We start from the raw sequence: 20,742 nt of genomic DNA, 5'->3' as shown, positions 1-20,742 counted from the left end.
AACATTTTTTTTTACTAGTAATGGCGGTGATCAGTGATTTTTTGCGGGACTGAGACATTGCAGCGGACAGATCAGACACTTTTTTGGGACCAGTGACATTTATACAGCGATCAGAGCTAAAAATAGCCACTGATTACTGTATAAATGTCACTGGCAGGGAAGGAGTTAACACAAGGGGGCAATCAAGGGGTTAAGTGTTCCCTAGGGAGGTGTTTCTAACTGTGGGGGGAGTGTAATGACTGGAGGAGGGGACAGATCGCTGTTCCTAATCACTAGGAACAGCAGATCTGTCTCTCCTCCCCTGACAGAATAGGGATCTGTATGAGGAACCATGACTCAGACCGAGACAGAAATAAAGTTAAATCACACTTGTTTAATAATAATAATAATAAGGTAAACAGAGTAAGCGTAGTCAAAAGAAGCCAGAGTTCAGCAACTGGATCAGGTAATCAGCCAAGCAAATGTCAGAGAGCCAGAGATAAACGTAGTAGTACAGCAAGCAGGATCAGGAACCAGAAGGAACGTCAGCCGAGCAAGTCTTCAACAGGAAGGCAGGAGAAAGTCTCTGTGATGTTGACAAAGGCGAAGGCAGAGATCAAGTGAGCTGGATGGCTTTAAGTAGGCAGGACTGACAAGCAGAATCAACAACAGCTGGGTAACTGTGGAGAGAGATGGGAGCTGGCAATTAGCCAACAGCAGAGCGGCCAGCTCAGAGAAGGAAGGGCTGAGCCCAGCCCTGACAATCTGTCTGTTTACATTGACAGATCCCGTTCTGTCTCTCTCAGGAGCGATCGCGGGTGATCGGCGAACATTGCGGCCGCCGGCCATGCGCATCGGCTCTGGTGTCTAGAGGTCTTAAATTGGCCAACGTACAATGACGGCGATTTGCCCAGGAGAGCCAACCTGCCGCAGTACAACTGTGGCAGCTGGTCTTCAAGTGGTTATGCAAAATGATTTTACAGTACAGCTGTCAAAAACTCAGGTAATTAAGACAAAGCATATGATGAAAAATGCATAAGCAGAGATTACCGTTAGTGAAAACTACATGCTAAAATGATCAGGAGATCAAAATATGAATGCTACAATCACCTGAGAGAAACCTAGGACTTTATCTTCTTTAATAAACATCAGAAGAGAGGCCTGGGAGAGGCCCTGCAGTTGGGCTGTAATTATTACTACATTATTGAGCTTCGCTATGTACTGTAGGTGGCTATTGATTTATAGGGATAAAGGTTATACTTTATGTAGTCATTTTTTTAAATATTTTTTTCTCTTATTTTTAGGGCCTAAATATACAGTAGATGCTCCAACCATGCAATGAGAAAAAATGTTTTGCATATGAATAAAAAAATGAATTTTCTTTCTCATTTTGTCTGAAAAAATTCCATGCAAATTGACAGGAAATGAAATGTAAAACATATACTTTGATATGCAGCTCCATCACCAGAGAATACTGCATGATTAGCAGATGGTGATATGCATCTTAATAAGAAAGCCACTAAGTGCATCAAACGCCTGGAAAAACAAAACTAAAAAAACTTGCTTTTAAACTGGCTACATGAACAAAGCAGAAAAGTGTTTAAATAGAAAAACAAAAAACATAATAAACAACCTTCAAAATATTACTGTATGCAAAGCATGTAAAGCTTGTGACCAGTATAAAGATATAAACATGTGAAATGTGTAATATTGGTTCTATTCTGTTTTTTGGCAGATATCACCAAATGACATCACTAGGCAACAAAACATGTAACTTTTTAGCAGGTAGTTATAAATAAATATATTTATTGATAATTTGAGCTGCATGTAGAGTATGTTATTCAACAGTGTTCTGTCAATTAGGATGGACTCCATTCAACCATCCACACATATATCCAAAAACGCCAATCTAGCATCACAAATCTGCTTGGGTGCCTTTATTTTAAAGCAGAACAATCAGTATTAACTATTTAATCCTTATACTGATAGCATTAGTAAAAAGATCGGAAGTTTTATTTACACGTTTTAAACTTTTTTTTGTTACCTTAGCTACATTCTTTTTTTTTTTTTTTTTACATTAGTTACTTCCTGGTTACAAGAATCATATGCCTTTACTCAAGACTACCGTGGTTACAAATGTTAGGGAATGTTTTTAAAAGTGATTTCTCAACAAAATATAGCATGGAGACATAGATGGGTGGGAGAGCTTGCTATAAATACTAAAACATTAATTAAATAGTGTTTTCAGTTTGTGGTTTCTCAGATATTGTTTAATTTTACTTTAACATCATCATATTCAATAGATGTATCATACAAGGATGTAAATTCTTCTGTATGATTATGAGGATATTTAAATAAATGTACAGTATAATATATACTGTATGTTGTTGCAATATATTATCTATCTTATCTATCTATCTGTCTATCTATCTATCTATCTATCTATCTATCTATCTATCTATCTATCTATCTATTATTATATATACCGATACAAAGATCATACATAGATTCATAGATCAATCTTGCAATTTCCTCTTCTTTTGTAGTGCATCCCCAGAATTTCCGGGAGCCTGGTGGTGACCCTCAGAGCCAGGGAGGGCTGACATACTTCCTCAGGGTGCAGGTTACTAGGCATAGTGGGTGATGAACAAGAAAGAAAGTTGGGTGCCAGTCACTTTTATGCTTAAACAAGAGAAAAGTTTTTTCTCAAACAGGAAAAATGTGGGAGAGAGGGGATAGGGCACAGGACACCCTTAGTAATGATTAGCAAACAGGCAAATTTGCAGACTCCTTAGACAAAAATAGGTGAGATGAGGTAGACAGCAGTACAGGAAAAGAGCCATTAAGCTGAACCAGCACATTTGTACTTTGTAGGATAGGCTGTCTCCTATGGTAACTGAGCTTTACTCGCTATAGCATACTGAATTCTCTTGGATGAGTTCTGTCTTGAAGCTCTCCCAGCATCCTCATGGATTCCCGATCTGTGAAGAATCACCTCTGGTGCTTCTCTAGAACTCCATCCCTCCCAGAATTGTTTCTGGATCTCTGGCAGGCTTTTCTCAGCATAATCTTGAACACCCGGATAGTCTTTGGATAGGCCTAGCAGCCAGGCGAGCACCTGGATAGGCCTCAGGCTTCAGGCCTAGCAGCCAGGAGCTGGTTCACACACATCCACCCAGGCCACAGCCCTGGACTGGAAGAATAACCATTACTTGACTTCTCCCAAATAAATACCTCCTCCCAGCATTCAATGCTGCCAGTCTGATTGACTGAGAAAGGTATGTTTATCCATAACCTGAACTACTGTAGCTCATCACACTAATGTCAAAGTCAACAGCGCCACCTAAAGATAAAAGGTTAACAGGATTAGGAGGGAAGCCATTTGACCTCTAAACACTACAAATTAGTCAGGCTGGCTACCACCCAGCATAACTAAATTTACCTGTAGCCCTATTCTAGGATGAGGGCGCTACACTTTTATATAGAAATTCCCTCTTTTTTCTCACACTAACTTTTTGTTCCTCACTCTCAATGCAAACTTATTAGTCAGGTCTGACTGGCTGAGGACAATACATTCTTTGTATACTTGACATTAGTACTGATTGTTGAGTGATTGAAGATATAGAGGGTAATCTACAAATCCGTGTAAGTAATACAATAAAGGAAATATGCAACAAAGCGAATGTTATGTTAAGAATTGCTGTGGAGTATGCATTAAAATTATAAGTTGAACTTGCCAGTGAAAGTAACTTTAGCTATGTATATATAATAACACGTTGTCCAATAATTAGCTTTTTTTTGCTTGTTAGAATAGCTTTTTTTCTCAGCATAATCTGTCACATATAATAAGCTACATAATGATCTATGTAACAAGTTCACTTGACTTTTTCAGTTGGCATAATGAATGGAGCCAGTAATAGTGACTGTACCTGGTAAATTGCCTCTGTCAGTGGACAACACTAATTAACACATATCACATTTGCACTGCATGACTGAGATTTATGGTGTTGAGACCATTAACTAGCTGTGTTCTATAAACATTTAACTAGAGCACAGCTGCAAGTCTACTGAACTCTGTATTTGATTTTGGTATTCTTCAGTCATTCAGTTTGCATGAAAGATGGAATTGTTCAATAAATCAATGACGTTAGCCCATTGAAGGGGTTTTCTGAGCCATAAGCTGAGGGGGTTGCTATTTGTCTGTCATGCCTTATAATAATAGCCAATAATTATTACATGATAGTAATAAAAGGAAATGTATTCTTTGCCATTCCAAGGTTGTTGTTTTTTTAAGATCAATTTGCTGTAGTGACCATGGTCAATTGCTTTCTTACTCCATATTACACAGTTTTTAGCTGACATAGCAAAGAGATACTGAAAAGTAGCACTGAGCAAATTTGAAGGGCCACTCTGTACAGGAGGATAACTTAATATATTGTCACTGGCAACATCCCCTAGAAGTGGAGTAGCAAAAAGTTCTAACCTAGCCTTATGGTCTATCAGCTGCCTTCTCTTCTAAATAAATAAGTTTTCACCATCTGTATAGATCAGGTATAGAGGTTTCAATATAAATTGCAAACAACTATGCAATGTATGAGATCAGTGAGGCTACCTTCTAATGGCTAAAATCAGTGCAACATTGCTATATTGTTGAGTACTTTGGCCATACTGCAATGGATCCCAACTTCAATTCTCTTCTAAATATATCATGAAACAGTTTACGTTTTCACCATCCGTATAGATCAGGTAAAGAAGTTTTAAATATAGCTTTCCAACAACTATGCAATGTATAGGACCAGTAAGAATACCTCCTAATGGATAAAATCTATGCAGCATGGTTGCTATAACATCAAGTACTGTGGCCCTACAGTTTCAATTCTCTAGAAATGGTATCTGTAGTTTGGCTTCCTCAATGAGCTTGAGAGGGTCTTCTCCCACAAATTAGATTATACGAGTAGATTTATTGGTTTCTACTTAATTTGCCCTTGAAACTTCATACTGCATGTATCATTTAGAGGTTGATTTCAATGGTTCAAAGAACTCAGTAAATTGCTGAGCAATATTTCAAGGTTATACAGTATACATTGGAAAATTAAAAAAAAAAACAAGCAGAAAGGATGGAAAATTTAGTCACTATTGTAACCATCAGTGATTATCAGAACCGTACCGTTTTTCAGTCATTGTGAAATAGTGTAGAAAACAGCAAAATAGGCCCCTTTTAACTTCTGAAAGCCATCCCACAAGATAAAAAAAAATGCCAGTATTGAAAACCAGATTAAAAAGGGATTACACGCAGTGGGGGTTATTTACGAAAGGCAAATCCACTTTGCACTACAAGTGCACTTGGAAGTTCAGTCACTGTAGATCTCAGAGGGACATGCAAGGAAAAAAAAAACAGCATTTTAGCTTGCACATGATTCCAAGTGTACTTGTAGTGCAAAGTGGATTTGCCTTTCATAAATAACCTCCAATGTCATTTTGGAAAAATGGTGATACATATACAGAGTAGTTTCGCTCCAATGTCCGGTAGTACTTTCCGGTGTCCAACATTCGGAATAAGTCCTAATGGTATCCAACGCGTTTTAGGCTAAAAGTCCTTTCATCTGGGGTAATTATATAGGAGGATTTATATTCTAGACCACGTTTACCTTGCCAGTGTGTATGCACTTCATGGACCCTCGTAATACAGCTTGAACAGACTCTAGCGGCTATCGTCTTGCATCAGCATTATTGAATGCAGGATTTTATTTTATCCCTAAGTTGCTTATATTATGATATTCCTTGTGTAAAAGGAAAAGTAGTATGTCTGTGCCTATTCAAAAACTTCTATCGGAAGGACCAGTTTATCTGATCATATCTCACTGGGTCAAAAATACTTCAAGGGTCTAGGTTATACAAAACCTTCATACTCGCCATCTACTGATAACTATATGCTTGTGTACTCTTGCTGCAATATCGCCATTCTCTGTTCTTGATTGTGATGCCACTCATCTGGTCTAGAATATAAATCCTCCTATATAATTACCCCTGATGAAAGGACTTTAAGCCTGAAGCGCGTTGTGTACTGCTAGGACATATCCTGGATTTTGGACACCGGAAAGTACTACCGGACATTGGAGCGAAACTACTCTGTATATGTATCACCATATTTTCATTACATGATATTGTTATATGTGTAACTGTGTTTTCTGTCAGTGTTTGTTCTATTAACTGCTTGCCGTCCGGCTCATGCTGATATACGTTGGCAGAAGGGCATGTACAGGCATACTAACGTACCTGTACGTTGCCCTTTAAGACAAGGCTTGTGGGCGCGTGTGCCCACCACAAGCTCCGTGAGTGTGATTGCGGGTCCCGCGGACTCGATGACCCCGGGTGATACCCGCCATCGTCTCACGGAGAGGAAGAACAGGGAAATGCTGATGTAAACAAGCATTTCCCCGTTCTGTCTAGTGGCACTGACACTGATCACAGCTCCCTGTAATCGGGAGCGGTGATCAGTGTCGTGTCACGCATAGCCCCACAGTTAGAATCACTCCCTAGGACACACTTAACCCCTGCAGTGCCCCCTAGTGGTTAACCCCTTCACTGCCAGTCACATTTACACAGTAATCAATGCATTTTTAATTGCATCGATCGCTGTATAAATGTGAATTGTCCCAAAATAGCGCCAAAAGTGTCCGATCTGTCCGCCATAATGTCGCAGTCCTGATAAAAACTGCTGATCATCGCCGTTACTAGTAAAAAAAAAATATTAATAAAAATGCCATAAAATTATCCCCTATTTTGTAGACGCTATAACTTTTGCGCAAACCAATCAAAAAACGCTTATTGTGATTTTTTTTACCAAAAATATGTAGAAGAATACGTATCGGCCTAAACTGAGGAAAACAATTTTTTTTAATATATTTTTTGGGGATATTTATTATAGAAAAAAGTAAAAAATAATGCGTTTTTTTTTCAAAATTGTCGCTCTTTTTGTGTTTATAGAGCAATAAATTAAAACCGCAGAGTTGATCAAATACCACCAAAAGAAAGCTCTATTTGTGGGAAAAAAAGGACGTCAATTTTGTTTGGGAGCCACGACCACGCAATTGTCAGTTAAAGTGACGCAGTGCCAAATTGCAAAAAGTGCTCTGGTCTTTTGCCAGCCAAATGGTCTGGGGCTGAAGTGGTTAATATGTAGATGATTTTTTAAGCATAGACTTTTTTTTTTCTTCTTTGTGTAATAAATTACAATCCATTTTTAACTAAATTACCAGTGTCTTTGCCAATTTAAAGTCCCAAATTTTTCGGAGGGGTACAAACCCTTTTTTCCTATACATACAGGGATGTGGCAAACTCACTTCAATATCTGACATGGTGACAGCCTCTATTTATTTATCTAGTTATTCGGCAATCATGCACAAAGTCAGGAAGAGGAGGAGTTAGCAGAATTGCCTAATCGGGTGTAGGAAGGAGCGCTGACCCTGGGTCAGGGGGGGGGGTCCAATCAAGAGATATCATCTTTATCATAGAATTGTTGAAGTCCTTTGGAGTAATTGAGATTACTTGTGAAGGACTCACGTTCCTTTGAAGATAAGGTTGAGGACATGAAAGCTTGCCATCTTCGATGGAAGCATTTGTTGGAAGAGACCGGGGAAAAATACAAGAGGATTTTCGCTCGATACATAAGCAATGTTAGTTCTCGTTTGACTAATGTAATTGTTGGGTGGGAAGAGGAGGTCCATTGTTTTAAGATAGTTCTCTGGGTGACTAGGAGGCAAGTTAGTATCCAGGATGTATGTTGAAGATTTTCTTTAGTCTCCTTTTGTAGCTGAGAGGAAGGATTCCAGAGCCCAAATAGTAGTAGGATGGGGTCTTTCTGGATTTGGAGTGAGGTGATTCCTGATATAAAAGAAATGACTTGGTCCCAGAAAGCAGAAATATGAGCACAAGACCATAGACGATGGGACAGAGAGGGTCTTGGATGGGAGTAGAGTGGGCATAATGCAGATTGAGGGTTGGATTTCTCAAATGGGAAAGGTATGTATGCTCAGTGGATTACTTTCAGCTGTGATTTTCTCCATATTTCTCTTGGGATCAGGTTTGATATGCTATTGTACCCACTTAGTAACTTATCAGCTATCTCCTTATCTGGGAAGTCTCTACCCCAGTTTGATGCAGATGAAGAGTGAAAAGAGGGAGTCCATTTGCAGATCAGAGGTCTGTAGATGTTTAAAATCAAACAGGATCCTTGAGTTAAGACATGATAAAATAAAGAGGTTCAAAACCTCTTCCATCTGTCCCTGCATTGAGTATTGACGAAGCTGATACATTGCCTAAAATGTTTTAATTGGGGATATAAGAAATTGAGAGTTTTCGTTTTCAAAAAAGGCCTAATCCAACCGAAATTGCCACCTCTGTGTTTGTATTTAAATATGTTACTTCAATCTTATATAGCTTTCAAAATTATCATTACCTCAAAGAATTGCACAGGCTTTGATATATATTAATGTTCTGTAATGGGTTAACATGCTTTTTAATGTAGATTTCATACACTCATTCTGAGGGTCTTTTGATAACCTTTACAATGAGGGCTGACAATGAGGGTGAGACAATTATAGCTATATTCACACAGTAGATGGTTTAATGCACATGTAAGAATTTTTTGTATATATATATATATATATATATATATATATATATAACCAATACTTACATGTTAGCCAAAGTGAATGTATTCAAACTTTCATTCAGTGAGCTCTTTTCACAGCAGTAGGTCATTATAAGAATATAAAAATATAATATATCATAGATTTTCTACTGCTCAAACAGCAAAGATCATTTTATTCATTCAGACTATTTTAAGATGATTTTAAAGCAAGGAAATTCTCACTTTTTTCCTTGTCAAAAGAAGTTTATTGAGTATACAATGTTATAAAGATACATAAAGTAAGTTTACAAGGATCTATAAAGTAAGCTCATTGTTTTACAGTAGGGTTTATATAGGTAAATATCATGAAATTTCAAATATTAAACATTGGGTTCACGTAAACCTAAATTAAAGATATATATAATTTCCCTAGTTACTTTTGTAGGTATTTAAATGATTTATACCTACTATACATATTGTTTACAAGTAGAGTGTATATAGGTCAAATAAATTCTGATAATGAGCTTTAATCGTAAGGTGGAGAAAAGGAAAGAGAAAGAAGAAAAAGGGTTGAAAGGTAGAGGTATGGTCCACAAGGTTGTCCCGCTCGTCAGTTTATTATTCTTTTTAGTTCTCTTTGAAGCCTTAGAATGGGTGTCTCTGTAAGTCATTTAATCTGTTACCATGGCAACAGGACAGAGTCATTGAAGTTTGACAGGAACTGTTGTTTTATCCAAGGATGCCAAAGTTTTTCAAATTTTGGAATTTGATTTTGATCGATGGCTACCATCTTAGCATGGGACATTGTATTATTCATTCTGTGAATTGTTTCTGCTAGTACCAATGTAGGAGATTTCCATGCCTTGGCCACTGTTTGTTTTGCAGCCGTTATTAGTTGGATCATAAGTTTGAATTGAGAGAGTGTTAACCATTCCGGTTTTAGATTAAGTAAAGTTAAATATGGATCTGGTTGTATTATTTTTTTAAATATTTTAGATGCAATCACGAAGACTTCCTTCCAGAAGGTTTGGATTACTGGGCACGTCCACCATATGTGTAAATATGTGCCTATTTCTGGGCATCCTCGAAAACAAAGAGCTGAGGTATTAGGTGAATATTTTGCCACTCTAGCGGGTACAAGGTACCAGCGAGTTAGGACTTTATAATTTGTCTCCAGTGCTAAGATGTTGGGTGAAGATGACTTAGATGTGAGCCATATGTTAGACCAGTCCGTGTCTTCTAAAGTTCGTCCCAGGTCCTCCTCCCACCTCTGAACGTAAGAGGGTCTATTAAGATTTGGTACTCCATATAATTGATTATAAAGTGATGAAATTGTACCTTTAGTAAATGGATCTTTTGTACAGATTGATTCAAAAATGGATAATTGGGATAATGGTGTATCCCCCTTTAGGAATGGTGTATAGAAATTTTTGATTTGGAGATATCTAAATATCTCAGAGTTTGGTAGATCATATTTTTCTCTAAGCGATGGGAATGAAAGGAATGATTTAGATGCTATGAAGTCATTTAGTGTCTGAATGCCTGATTTTATCCAAGCTTTAAAAGAATTTGGGTAGATCCATGCCGGATAAAAGGCCGGATTTCTGATAAAAGAAAGGAGAGGATTGTGTGGAGATTGTAACTGATATTTGGTTTTTAGTTTATCCCAGAGAGATAAGAAGTGTTTAGTTATGGGATTATGAATTTTAAAGCGGTCTTTAGGATCAAGCCATAATAAATTTGATATTAATAGAGGGTCATTTTCTGAAGCCTCTATAAATACCCATAATGGGATTTCCTGTTTTGCATGGTATTTGGACAGACTGGCCAAATGTGCCGCTCTGTAGTAGTTAGTAAAATTAGGGTATCCCAGGCCTCCTTTATTTTTGGGAAGATGTAGTGTGTGTATAGGTATACGTGGTTTAGAAGAGCCCCATATAAATGAAGTTGCTCTTTTTTGTACTATTCTCAAAAAATAGGAAGGAATTGGAATAGGGAGGACTCTGAATAGATAAAGCAATTTGGGTAGAATAGTCATTTTGATTGCATTAATCTTCCCCATCCAGGATAAAGGAAGTTGCGACCATTGTTTTATTAGATTTGTGATCTGTCTTAATACAGGAGGATAATTGGTTGAGAATAAGTCAGAATGAGAGGCTGTTAAATGAATTCCAAGATATGGGATTGATTTTTCTGCCCATGTAAATGGGAGTGCAGCCCTAGCCGGGATCAATTCCATGTTTGTGAGTGAAATATTAAGCACTAGGCATTTCTTAGGATTAATCATAAGGCCGGATAGGGCTGCAAATCCATCAAGAGCTGGTATTAAGTTAGGACCAGAGACCTGTGGTGATGATAGAAAAAGTAATATATCGCCTGCAAATATACATAATTTGTGTGTAATACCTCCTACTTCAATGCCAGTTATAGTTTGGTTTGTTCTGATATATTGGGCCATGGGTTCGAGCATAAGGGCAAATAATAAGGGAGATAATGGGCAACCCTGTCGGGTACCTCTTTCGATATTAAAGGCTTCAGATTTGTATCCAGCATATTTTATATAGGCTTTGGGTTTATTATATAATGCTTTGATCCATGTTAAAAAGTGGGGTCCAAAACCCCATTTTTGTAATGAATATTGCATATATTGCCAGGATACTGTGTCAAATGCCCTCTTAATATCGAGAGATAGAAAACATAAAGGGATTTTCCGTTTTTTAGCAATATGTGCCAATAACACTGCCCTGCGTATATTATCGCCTGCCTGTCTATTTGGCATGAAGCCTACTTGATCTCTATGTATTAATTTTCCTATAATGCTATTGAGGCGTTTTGCTATTATTTTTGCTAATAATTTAATATCGAGGTTTAACAGAGAGATAGGCCGATAATTCACACAGGAAGTATCATCAGAAAGGGGTTTTGGGATCATACAAACAATTGCCATTAGTGTTTCTTGCCGAAAAGAATGTCCATCTAGAAGTTTGTTAAAAGTTTCAGTGAGAATGGGAGAGAGTATTTCTGAGAATGTTTTATAGTATAAAGCCGAGTAGCCGTCTGGGCCTGGTCTTTTGTTAAGTTTTAGGTCTTTTATGGCGTTAGCAACTTCATCTATAGTTATAGGCTCATCCAAACTGCTTTTTTGATTCTGAGATAACTCAGGTAAGGTTATTTTTGAGAAGAAGGATTCAGCCTCTGTAGGATTAAATTCATTGTTTGTCTTGTATAAAGTTGCGAGATGTGAGTGAAATTTATGGACTATTTTAACTGGATTACAAGTGTAAACATTCTTTGATAATTTCAAACGTATTGGTTTGAAAGATTTGTTAGTTGAATTTAATGCCCGAGCCAAATATGTACCTGGTTTGTTTCTATTCATGTAGAAATTGTGTTTGGAGCGTTTGAGGGATTTATCAACTGACTCAGTGAGAAATAGATCGTATTCCAATCTAGATTTTTCCAGATGAGATTTTGTACTCTGAGATGGATTATCTTGAAATGATATGTAGGCTGCATTAAAATTGAGTTCTAGTTTTTTTTGCTAGATTTTTGCGTTCCCGTTTAAATAGTGCCATTTGTCTTTGTATTGTACCACGCAAGACAGGCTTATGAGCTTCCCACAGTGTTATTGGGGAGATGTCTGTTGTATTATTAATTGATATGTATTCCTTTAAAGCTTGTTCAATGGCCATCTGATGTAGTGGGTGTTTGAGCATTATGTCCGGTAAGTACCACGTTGGGTCATGCGCTTTTGGTATGGCTGAGGCTATAGTAGTGTATACTGCATTATGGTCAGACCACGGAATCGGAATTATATCTGATGCAATAATTTCTGGTATCATTCCTATTGTTAGAAAAATATGATCTATTCTGGTGAAGGTTTGATGAGGGTGCGAGAAATAAGTGAATTTCTTTTTCATTGGGTTATTTTCTCTCCACGAATCTACCAGATTGTATTTGGAAAGAAGTTGAGAAAAAGGTAATCTAGAGGTTATTTTGGATGGTGTAAAAGGTGATTTATCTAGAAATGGGAGGAGGACCTGGTTCGAATCCCCACACATTATCACTGTTCCTATTTTGTGTGTATTAATCACTTGTAATATATGTGAGAGGAATGGTGTAGGTTGTTTGTTAGGAGCGTAGTAGGAAATCACCGTGATTGCTGTCTCACTTTTTTCTAAACTGTACTCTTGACAAATCGTTGTAGATGACAGATATAATTCAGAATGAACCAAGCTTTAAGCAAGGTAATGTAATGGATAGCTCCAATAAAGGATGTTGAGTGAACAGGAAGTGTGCTATATAATTATCACTTCTGTGTTTTTACCTGATCACTTCAAATTTTCACTGATCTCATCTGAATTTGAACTCCACTCAGACCTTTGTAGTTTTAGTCAGAGCCCAGAAAGGTTAGAATTTATGTCAAGTTTCTGTTATTGTCTGAAAAGCAAATGGGTATATTTCTTCTCACTTCCTATGTAGGCACCTAGACTGGAAGAGAGCAAGGGTTTTCTAATGGAGACAACAAATGTATGTGGCCATTGGCACAGTAAGTGACAGAAAATGACCTCAGTGGAGAGAAAGGTGGCGACATCAAACAGGAGATCTTACCTTCTGCCATTGTAAGTTTTTTTAGCTGGATCTCCATTTAAAGTCTGTAACAAGCATATCCAGGTTTCACTTGAATTACAGTTTCTACTGCCTGGTGGAGTGTTGGAAATTTTCCCCAGGTTTCTAAGGGAATGAATCAGCACTGGAGAGGGAAAAAACAAGTATAGGAAGTACCAGGGTTTCCAAGGGTGAAGGGGTATGCATGTACTACATGCCCTGTTCAGCCCTCTTCACTGAAACCTTAGAAATTGAATAGCTCTTCTAGCACACTAGCTGACAGCAAATTTTATTGGCATAGCACACATGTATATAACACTTTTTTTATATTCTTGTGCTTCATTGGTGATATCACTTCTAGCTTACATACAACTTTTTCAATGGTAAAGATGAAAAAAATACTCTTCTGTGAAAAGAAATACATATATTTCCAGCTTCACATCCACTACTTAATGGCCATGTAATTTATTTTTCATTAAATTATTTGGCGTCTCTGTTTTTCCCTTTCACTTCCGCTTGTTTGAAACAACAAGCAGTGCACATTAGTTGAAGTCATGTGCAATGTACTATTTATACTATGCAACCCATAGTTTATTGTACATAGTCAATTGTCCATCTTGAGAGAGACCAATAGAGGGTGGTTATGTTCCTACATTCAATGGAACCATGGAGAACGAACAAAGCCACCTGCTAACAGGAATTTAGATCACATCAGCAAAAAATAAATTTTGAGATTTGAAGGAGGCTGAGAGCAAGTGAAGGCGCTTTTCAATACATGACTAGGTTTTAACTGAATTGCTGAATTTTGCACATCATTATATCTCCTTAGTGAATAAAACCACATATGATGTCTAAAGATGTGAAATGATAGTCACAGAATCTTGTTAACTTCAGACAAGTGCACATCTACTGGGTGTATACTGTCTAGTTATCACAATACAGAAAGCCAAGCCTGGTACTAGAACAATTTGTTTGGTTTAGATTTTCATAGCTGATTAACATAACGTCTCTGAGATTAGATAAGAACCTATAGGCAGCTATATAGTGCATACACATGCATGTTTGACTGATATGATTGGGCATCATTGTCCAGCAACCAATCTAAAGAACATCTGTTTGGTAATCAAAACTTCTACCCATTGTTAATGGTTCTAAATCTTAGCACACATGTTCAGAAAATAGGACGAAAAATATTGCTTTGGAAGTGATCACAATAATCTGACTGTTAGTACAAAGCTTTTGACAACTGATCATGACAGTTCATCTGAAATTATCAGAAGTGACAAACAAACATTTTTCTCGTATGATACCAGATCATAGGATTTTCATTTAATCAGTACAATACTCATCCGGAAAAAATCAAAAGAGGAAGACCACGCATGCTCGGAAACGAACAGATACATTACAATCCAATCCAACACATTACATCACTTCTGAAGATATATTCTGTTGTATGAGAATTGTATGAGAATTTTCGTAAGCTCGGTAACCTCTTCATTTTTAAAATGAGGCTACCATGCACTATCGTCTGTACGAGGCTTTAGTCTTTACAAAGACGCAATAAAGAGCCATCCAAACCTGTTTATAAGATCTCACAGCACTGGATATAATAGCAATGCTTATCATCGTATCCACTGACACATCTATGAAGACTTTTAGTCATATAAGTTAGCTTGCATTGTAGTTGTGTTTTACCAAATTGAATACAACAATAAAATATCATAAAGAAGTAAAGATGGCCAACATTAGAACATTAATTTCAGAGACACTTTTAGTGGACAACTTACTAAATTTTCACTAATCACACACAATTTCCTCGGACAACATAACCCATGCCATCTAAATTGATTTACAATATAATAGGATTTTTTAAATACAGCTTACCTGTAAAATCCTTTTCTTGGGAATACATCACGGGACACAGAGACTTTGATAATTACTTAGTGGGTTAGATAGTCACCATCAGGTGATTGGACACTGGCAACCCTAATTATAAGGCGAGTTCCTCCCCTATATAACCCCTCCCATATGGAGAGTACCTCAGTTTTGTAGCAAAGCAATAAGTATCCCAATGTATAATCCCGAAGAGGTGGCGGGAGCTCTGTGTCCCGTGATGTATTCCCAAGAAAAGGATTTTACAGGTAAGCTGTATTTTAAAAAATCCTATTTTCTTTTTCATACATCTCGGGACACAGAGACTTTGATAATTACTTAGTGGGATGTCGCATAGCAACGCCTAAATTGAGGGGAGGGAGACAAAGATCAGAAAAAAACATAGACCGCCAATGGACAAGAGGATCTATACTGCTGCCTGTAGCACACTGCGCCCGAAAGCGGCATCCCTCTTACATCCACCTGATAGAATCTAGTGAATGTATGGACTGAAGACCAAGTTGCAGCCTTGCAGATCTGAGCCATGGAGGCCTGGTGATTCACTGCCCATGAAGCACTAACTGCTCTAGTTGAGTACGCTTTAACCTGAAAAGGAGGAATCTTTTTCTTTACACCATAAGCCAGAACAATAACCTGTCAAATCCATCTAGAGATAGTGGATTTTGATGCTGCCTGGCCCTTTTTGGGGCCTTCTGGCAGAATAAATAGACAATCAGTCTTTCATATCTGAGCCGTTGCCTGCAAATAGATTCCGACTGCTCTTAAATAGTGTAACAACTTCTCCTCCACGGACTGCGGATCTGGAAAATAGGACGGTAGGACCACATCTTGATTCAGATGGAATCCTGAAACCACCTTAGGCAGAAAAGTCGGGTGAGGATGCAACACCACCCTGTCTTTGTGAATAATCAAATATAGCTCTTTACAAGAGCTGCTAACTCTGATACCCTTCTAGCCGAGGATATGGCTACCAGAAAAAACAACTTTTTTTGTCAAAAGAACTAAAGAAGCACGGTGCAATGGTTCAAAAGGTTGTTCCTGTAAAACAGACAAAACCAAATTCAAATCCCATGGGCACACAGGAGGCTTAACCGGTGGATTCAAGCGTAGTGCCCCCTGAACAAAGGCCCGGACCAGGGAATGAGAGGCACGCAGTTTTTGAAAGAATACCGTCAAGGCCGAGATATGGCCCTTGATAGTACTCAAGGCCAGCTTCATTTCTATGCCTAATTGAAGAAAGGCAAGAATCCTGCTAATGGCATACTTTCTAGGATGCCACCCCCTGGATTCACACCAGGAAACATATGCCTTCCAGATTCTGTAGAAGATGAGCCTGGAAGCCGGTTTCCTAGCATTAACTATGGTGGACAGGACTGGCCCCGAAAGGCCACGACCCTTCAGAATGTGGGTCTCAACCACCAAACCGTCAAATTCAGACTTCATAAGGCAGGATGGATTATTGGTCCCTGTGAGAGTAGATCTGGGCGCAGCGGAAGAACCCAAGGTCTTCCTTCTGCCATCTTTACGATCTTTGCATACCAAGGTCGCCTGGGCCAAGCCAGAGCCACCAGCTTTCCTTCCCTTTAGACTCTCCTAAGGAAACGCAGGGGAAGTGGAACTGGAGGGAACACATAGATTAGAGAGTACTGATCCCATGGAATCGTTAAGGCATCTGACCCTTGTGCTAGTGGATCCTTTGTTCTTGACACAAAGTTGTCCAGTTTCTTGTTGAACCTGGAATCCAACAGTTCTACATACGGGGTACCCCATTTTCGACATATGGCCTGAAATATTTTGGGGTGTAGAGACCATTCTCCTGGACACAGCTGCTGACGGCTTAGGAAATCCGCCTGCCAGTTCTCTACCCCTGGAATGAAGACCGCAGACAGGCAAGGAACATGCTTCTTTGCCCACGAAAAAATGTGATTCACCTCTTTTTGGTCATCCAGACTCCTGGTGCCCCCTTGGTGATTGATATAGGCCACTGCCATAGCATTGCTGGACTGTATCCGGACAGGACAACCCTGCAATCTGCAAGTCCAGACCCTGAGGGCTAGACGAATTGCCCGAATCTCTAGAATGTTGATGGGCAAGAGCCTTTTGGTTCTGGACCATCTTCCCTGGGTGGAAGCTTCTTCCAGATCTGCTCCCCAGCCTATTAGGCTGGCATCTGTGGTTACGACTTTCCAAGTAACTGGAACAAAGGATTTTCCTTTCAGTAGATTCTTGGTCAGCAATCACCAACTGAGGCTCTGGCGTACCCATTGTGATAGGTGCATTGGAAGATCCAAGGCTTGTACTCTTTTGTTCCAGACAGAGAGAATGCTGCTCTGCAAAGGCCTTGAGTGAAACTGGGCGTAAGGAACAGCCTCGAAAGAGGCCACCATTTCCCTAATACATAGTCGAATGGAGGGATTTTTCCTTGCTATGACTACCCCGACCAAATCCTTTATGGCTTTGGCTTTTGACCTGGGCAAAAATACTGTGCTTTGGACTGTGCCTATGACCATGCCCAAATACGCCTTTTTAGGGGCTGTAAGGAAGACTTTTCTAGATTGAGGACCCAGCCTAAGTACTCTAAGTACACTACTGTGCTCAGCACACTGCGGTCTAAGCGTGCTACGGACTGTTCTACGAGTAGCAAATCGTCCAGATAAGCTGTCACTGTTATGCCCTGAGCCCTTCGTTTTGCCAGGGGTGGGGCTAGTATTTTCGTGAACACTCGAGGTGCTGTAGCAAGACCAAAAGGTAGGGCCATGAATTGGAAGTGGCGCTGATCCACTGCAAACCTTAGAAATCTTTGGTGAGCAGGAAATATTGGCACATGTAAATATGCATGCTTGATGTCTATTGATGCCAAGAATTCTCCCCCCTGAAGGGTGGAAACTACTGAGCGGATTGACTCCATGCGGAAAGAACGAATGTCTAAAAACTGATTCAGGTCTTTTAGATGTAGAATAGGTCTGACATCCCTGTTCAGTTTTGGAACCGTAAAGAGGTATGAGTAGAACCCTGAGCCTTGCTCTTCTGGGATAACTTCTATAATTACCCCTTGGGATAGTAGACGTTCTAAGGCCAGAAACAAGGGTCTCCTTTTTTCTGGATCTTTGGAGACTCTTGACCTTAGGAAATGAGATGACGGAAGCTCCCGGAACTCCAGCTTGTAACCCAGAGACACTGTGGAGGCTACCCATTTGTCCTGAATCTCTTCCCGCCAGGTGCCTGCAAACTGCAGGAGCCTTCCCCCCATTCGGCCAAGCGGGGGCGCCTCTTCATAGGGAGGCTTTGGAGTTCTGTTTAACAGATCTCGGACCCCAAGACTTCTTTTGCCCTTGGGCTTGGCCTTGGACCTTTCCCTTAGTATTGGACTGGGGAGGCCGTCGCCACTGCCTTGAGGTCGAGGCTCCAGGGGCTGGGGAAGTTTATTCTTCTTTTTAACCGGTAACAACGTGGTCTTACCCCCGGTAAACTTCTGGATATATTTGTCCAGATAATCCCCAAACAGGAGTTCACCATAAAACGGGAACCCAGTCAAATATTCTTTGCATGAAGCCTCAGCTGCCCAATGCTTAAGCCAAAGGGACCTGCGCATGTGTACCAGCAGGAGAGTAAGGCAGGATGCTTGCTGAACAGAATCCATAATGGCATCTATCGCAAAACACAGGGCCTTAGGAAAGTCTACATAAACCTCGACCTCCTCAGTGGAAAGGAGGTTAAGCACCTGCTTCATTTCTTCCTTGAGGAACTGGCACATGCTGATTGCTGCGACTGCAGGCTGGACTACAGCGCCAGCCATAGAAAAAGGAGGCTTTAACCACTTGCTTACTGGGCACTTAAACCCCCCTCCTATCCAGATCAATTTTCAGCTTTCAGCGCTGACGCACTTCGAATGACAATTGCGTGGTCAGACAACACTGTACCCAAATGGATTTTTTATAATTTTTCCCCCACAAATAGAGCTTTCTTTTGGTGGTATTTGATCACCTCTGCGGTTTTTATTTTTTGTAAAAAAAATGTAAAAAGACTGAATTAAAAAAAAAAAAAATTTATATTTTGTTATAAAAAAATTAAAACAGGTAATTTTTCTCCTTCATTAATGTACGCTGATGAGGCGGCACTGATGGGCACTGATGGGTGGCAGTGATGGGCACTGATGGGGGGCAATAATGGGCACTGATAGGCAGCACTGCTAGGTGGCACTGAGTGGCACTACTGGTGGGCATTGATAGCTGGCACTTGTGGGCATTGATAGGTGGCACTTGTGGGCACTGTTAGGTGGCACTGTGGGCACTGTTAGGTGGCACTGTTAGGAAGCACAGATGAGGCAGATGTGCCTCTTCCACTTCGGGACCTTTGTCCCTCACATCTGAGCCGGTGACCGGCTTTTTTTCTAAAAAGAAAAAAAAACGATTACCGATTTTTTGTTTACATCATGTGATCAGCTGTCATTGGCTGACAGCTGATCACATGGTAAGGGGTCGGGACCAGCCCCTTACTCGGATCGGTGATCAGCCGAGTCTCAGTGTCTCGGTGATCACAGCGCACTCGGCGCGTGCCCTGGTGCGTGCACAGGGGAGGCCGTCATATGATGGCCTCCCGGGAATTCAGGTCCGTGTTGTGGCCGTCATTTGGCCATAGCACGGATGTCAAGTGGTTAAATAAAGTTTCCAGCTTTTTATCAGTTGGATCTTTGAACCCCTGAGCATTGTCCACAGGACAGGTCAGGCTTTTATTCACGCAAGAAATAGCCGCATCTATTGCTGGCACCCCTCATTTCTTGGTGAACTGTTCCTCCACCGAATAATGTATGGAAAACCTCTTAGGAGGAGAAAATAGTTTATCTGGGTGACCCCAGTCTTCATACAACAATTTCTCCAGCAAGGGATGAATTGGGAAGATACGCAGCCTGTGGGGATTTCCGGGATCCCAAGGAGGAAACAGAGGATATGGAAGCCTCAGCAGAGGGCAATCTGTATGTGGTATGCACCAACTCAGTATAATATTGCACCTGTACCTTGAGGGCCTGGGAGGCAGAAGAGAGCTTCTCCTCTTCCCTGAATTGTCCAACTGCTCCTGATCCCCATCCCCAGATAGGGATATTTCATCATTATCAGAATGCTCCTCTGATAGGGAACCCAGAGCAGAGGGAGGGAATCTACCCCTTTTTCTGCTACTCCTTAAGGAAGCTGTGATAAAAGTAGTTATACTTCCTTCTAAACCATCCAATGCAGCCTTCATATTGTCTTCAGTGACATATACAGGGACTGTAACATTGGGAGAGGCTGCAAAGCCTGACAGGGGCACAGACTCATCCTGTGAGGCTGCCTCCAGTCTTTCAGGGGGGGATGGAATCCTGCAGGCATGTCCAGAACGCCTAGATCTAGGCGGTGATTTCTTAGTGCCTTTTTTACCTCCCCCAAAGCCCTCTTATGATGACACATAGTCCTAAGCTGCAAAGCAGAGGTACTAATACAAATGCAATCACTGTTGTGCCTTAGTCTTACAATATAAACATTAGCTTAGTCTGCGCAACCTGATACCGAGTAGGTGTCTTAGGTATGCCTGGATCCAAATCCATTGAGATGCTTACTACCCACAGCTCTGTGTCCCACTGCTTACAGGAGCTCTGG

General features: G+C 40.0%; 1 protein-coding gene across 1 annotated transcript in view; it reads right to left on the bottom strand.

Moving 5' to 3' along the window:
• Positions 1 to 20,742, bottom strand: part of WSCD1 (WSC domain containing 1) — a 348,299-nt gene that overhangs the window by 111,710 nt on the left and 215,847 nt on the right. The gene's annotated exons all lie outside the window — the stretch shown is intronic.

This window comes from Aquarana catesbeiana, linkage group LG02 (genome assembly GCF_042186555.1).
Source record: "Aquarana catesbeiana isolate 2022-GZ linkage group LG02, ASM4218655v1, whole genome shotgun sequence".
NCBI lineage: Eukaryota > Metazoa > Chordata > Amphibia > Anura > Ranidae > Aquarana > Aquarana catesbeiana.
The sequence above is the reverse complement of the archived record's forward strand: the minus strand, read 5'-3'. Positions and strand labels throughout refer to the sequence as shown.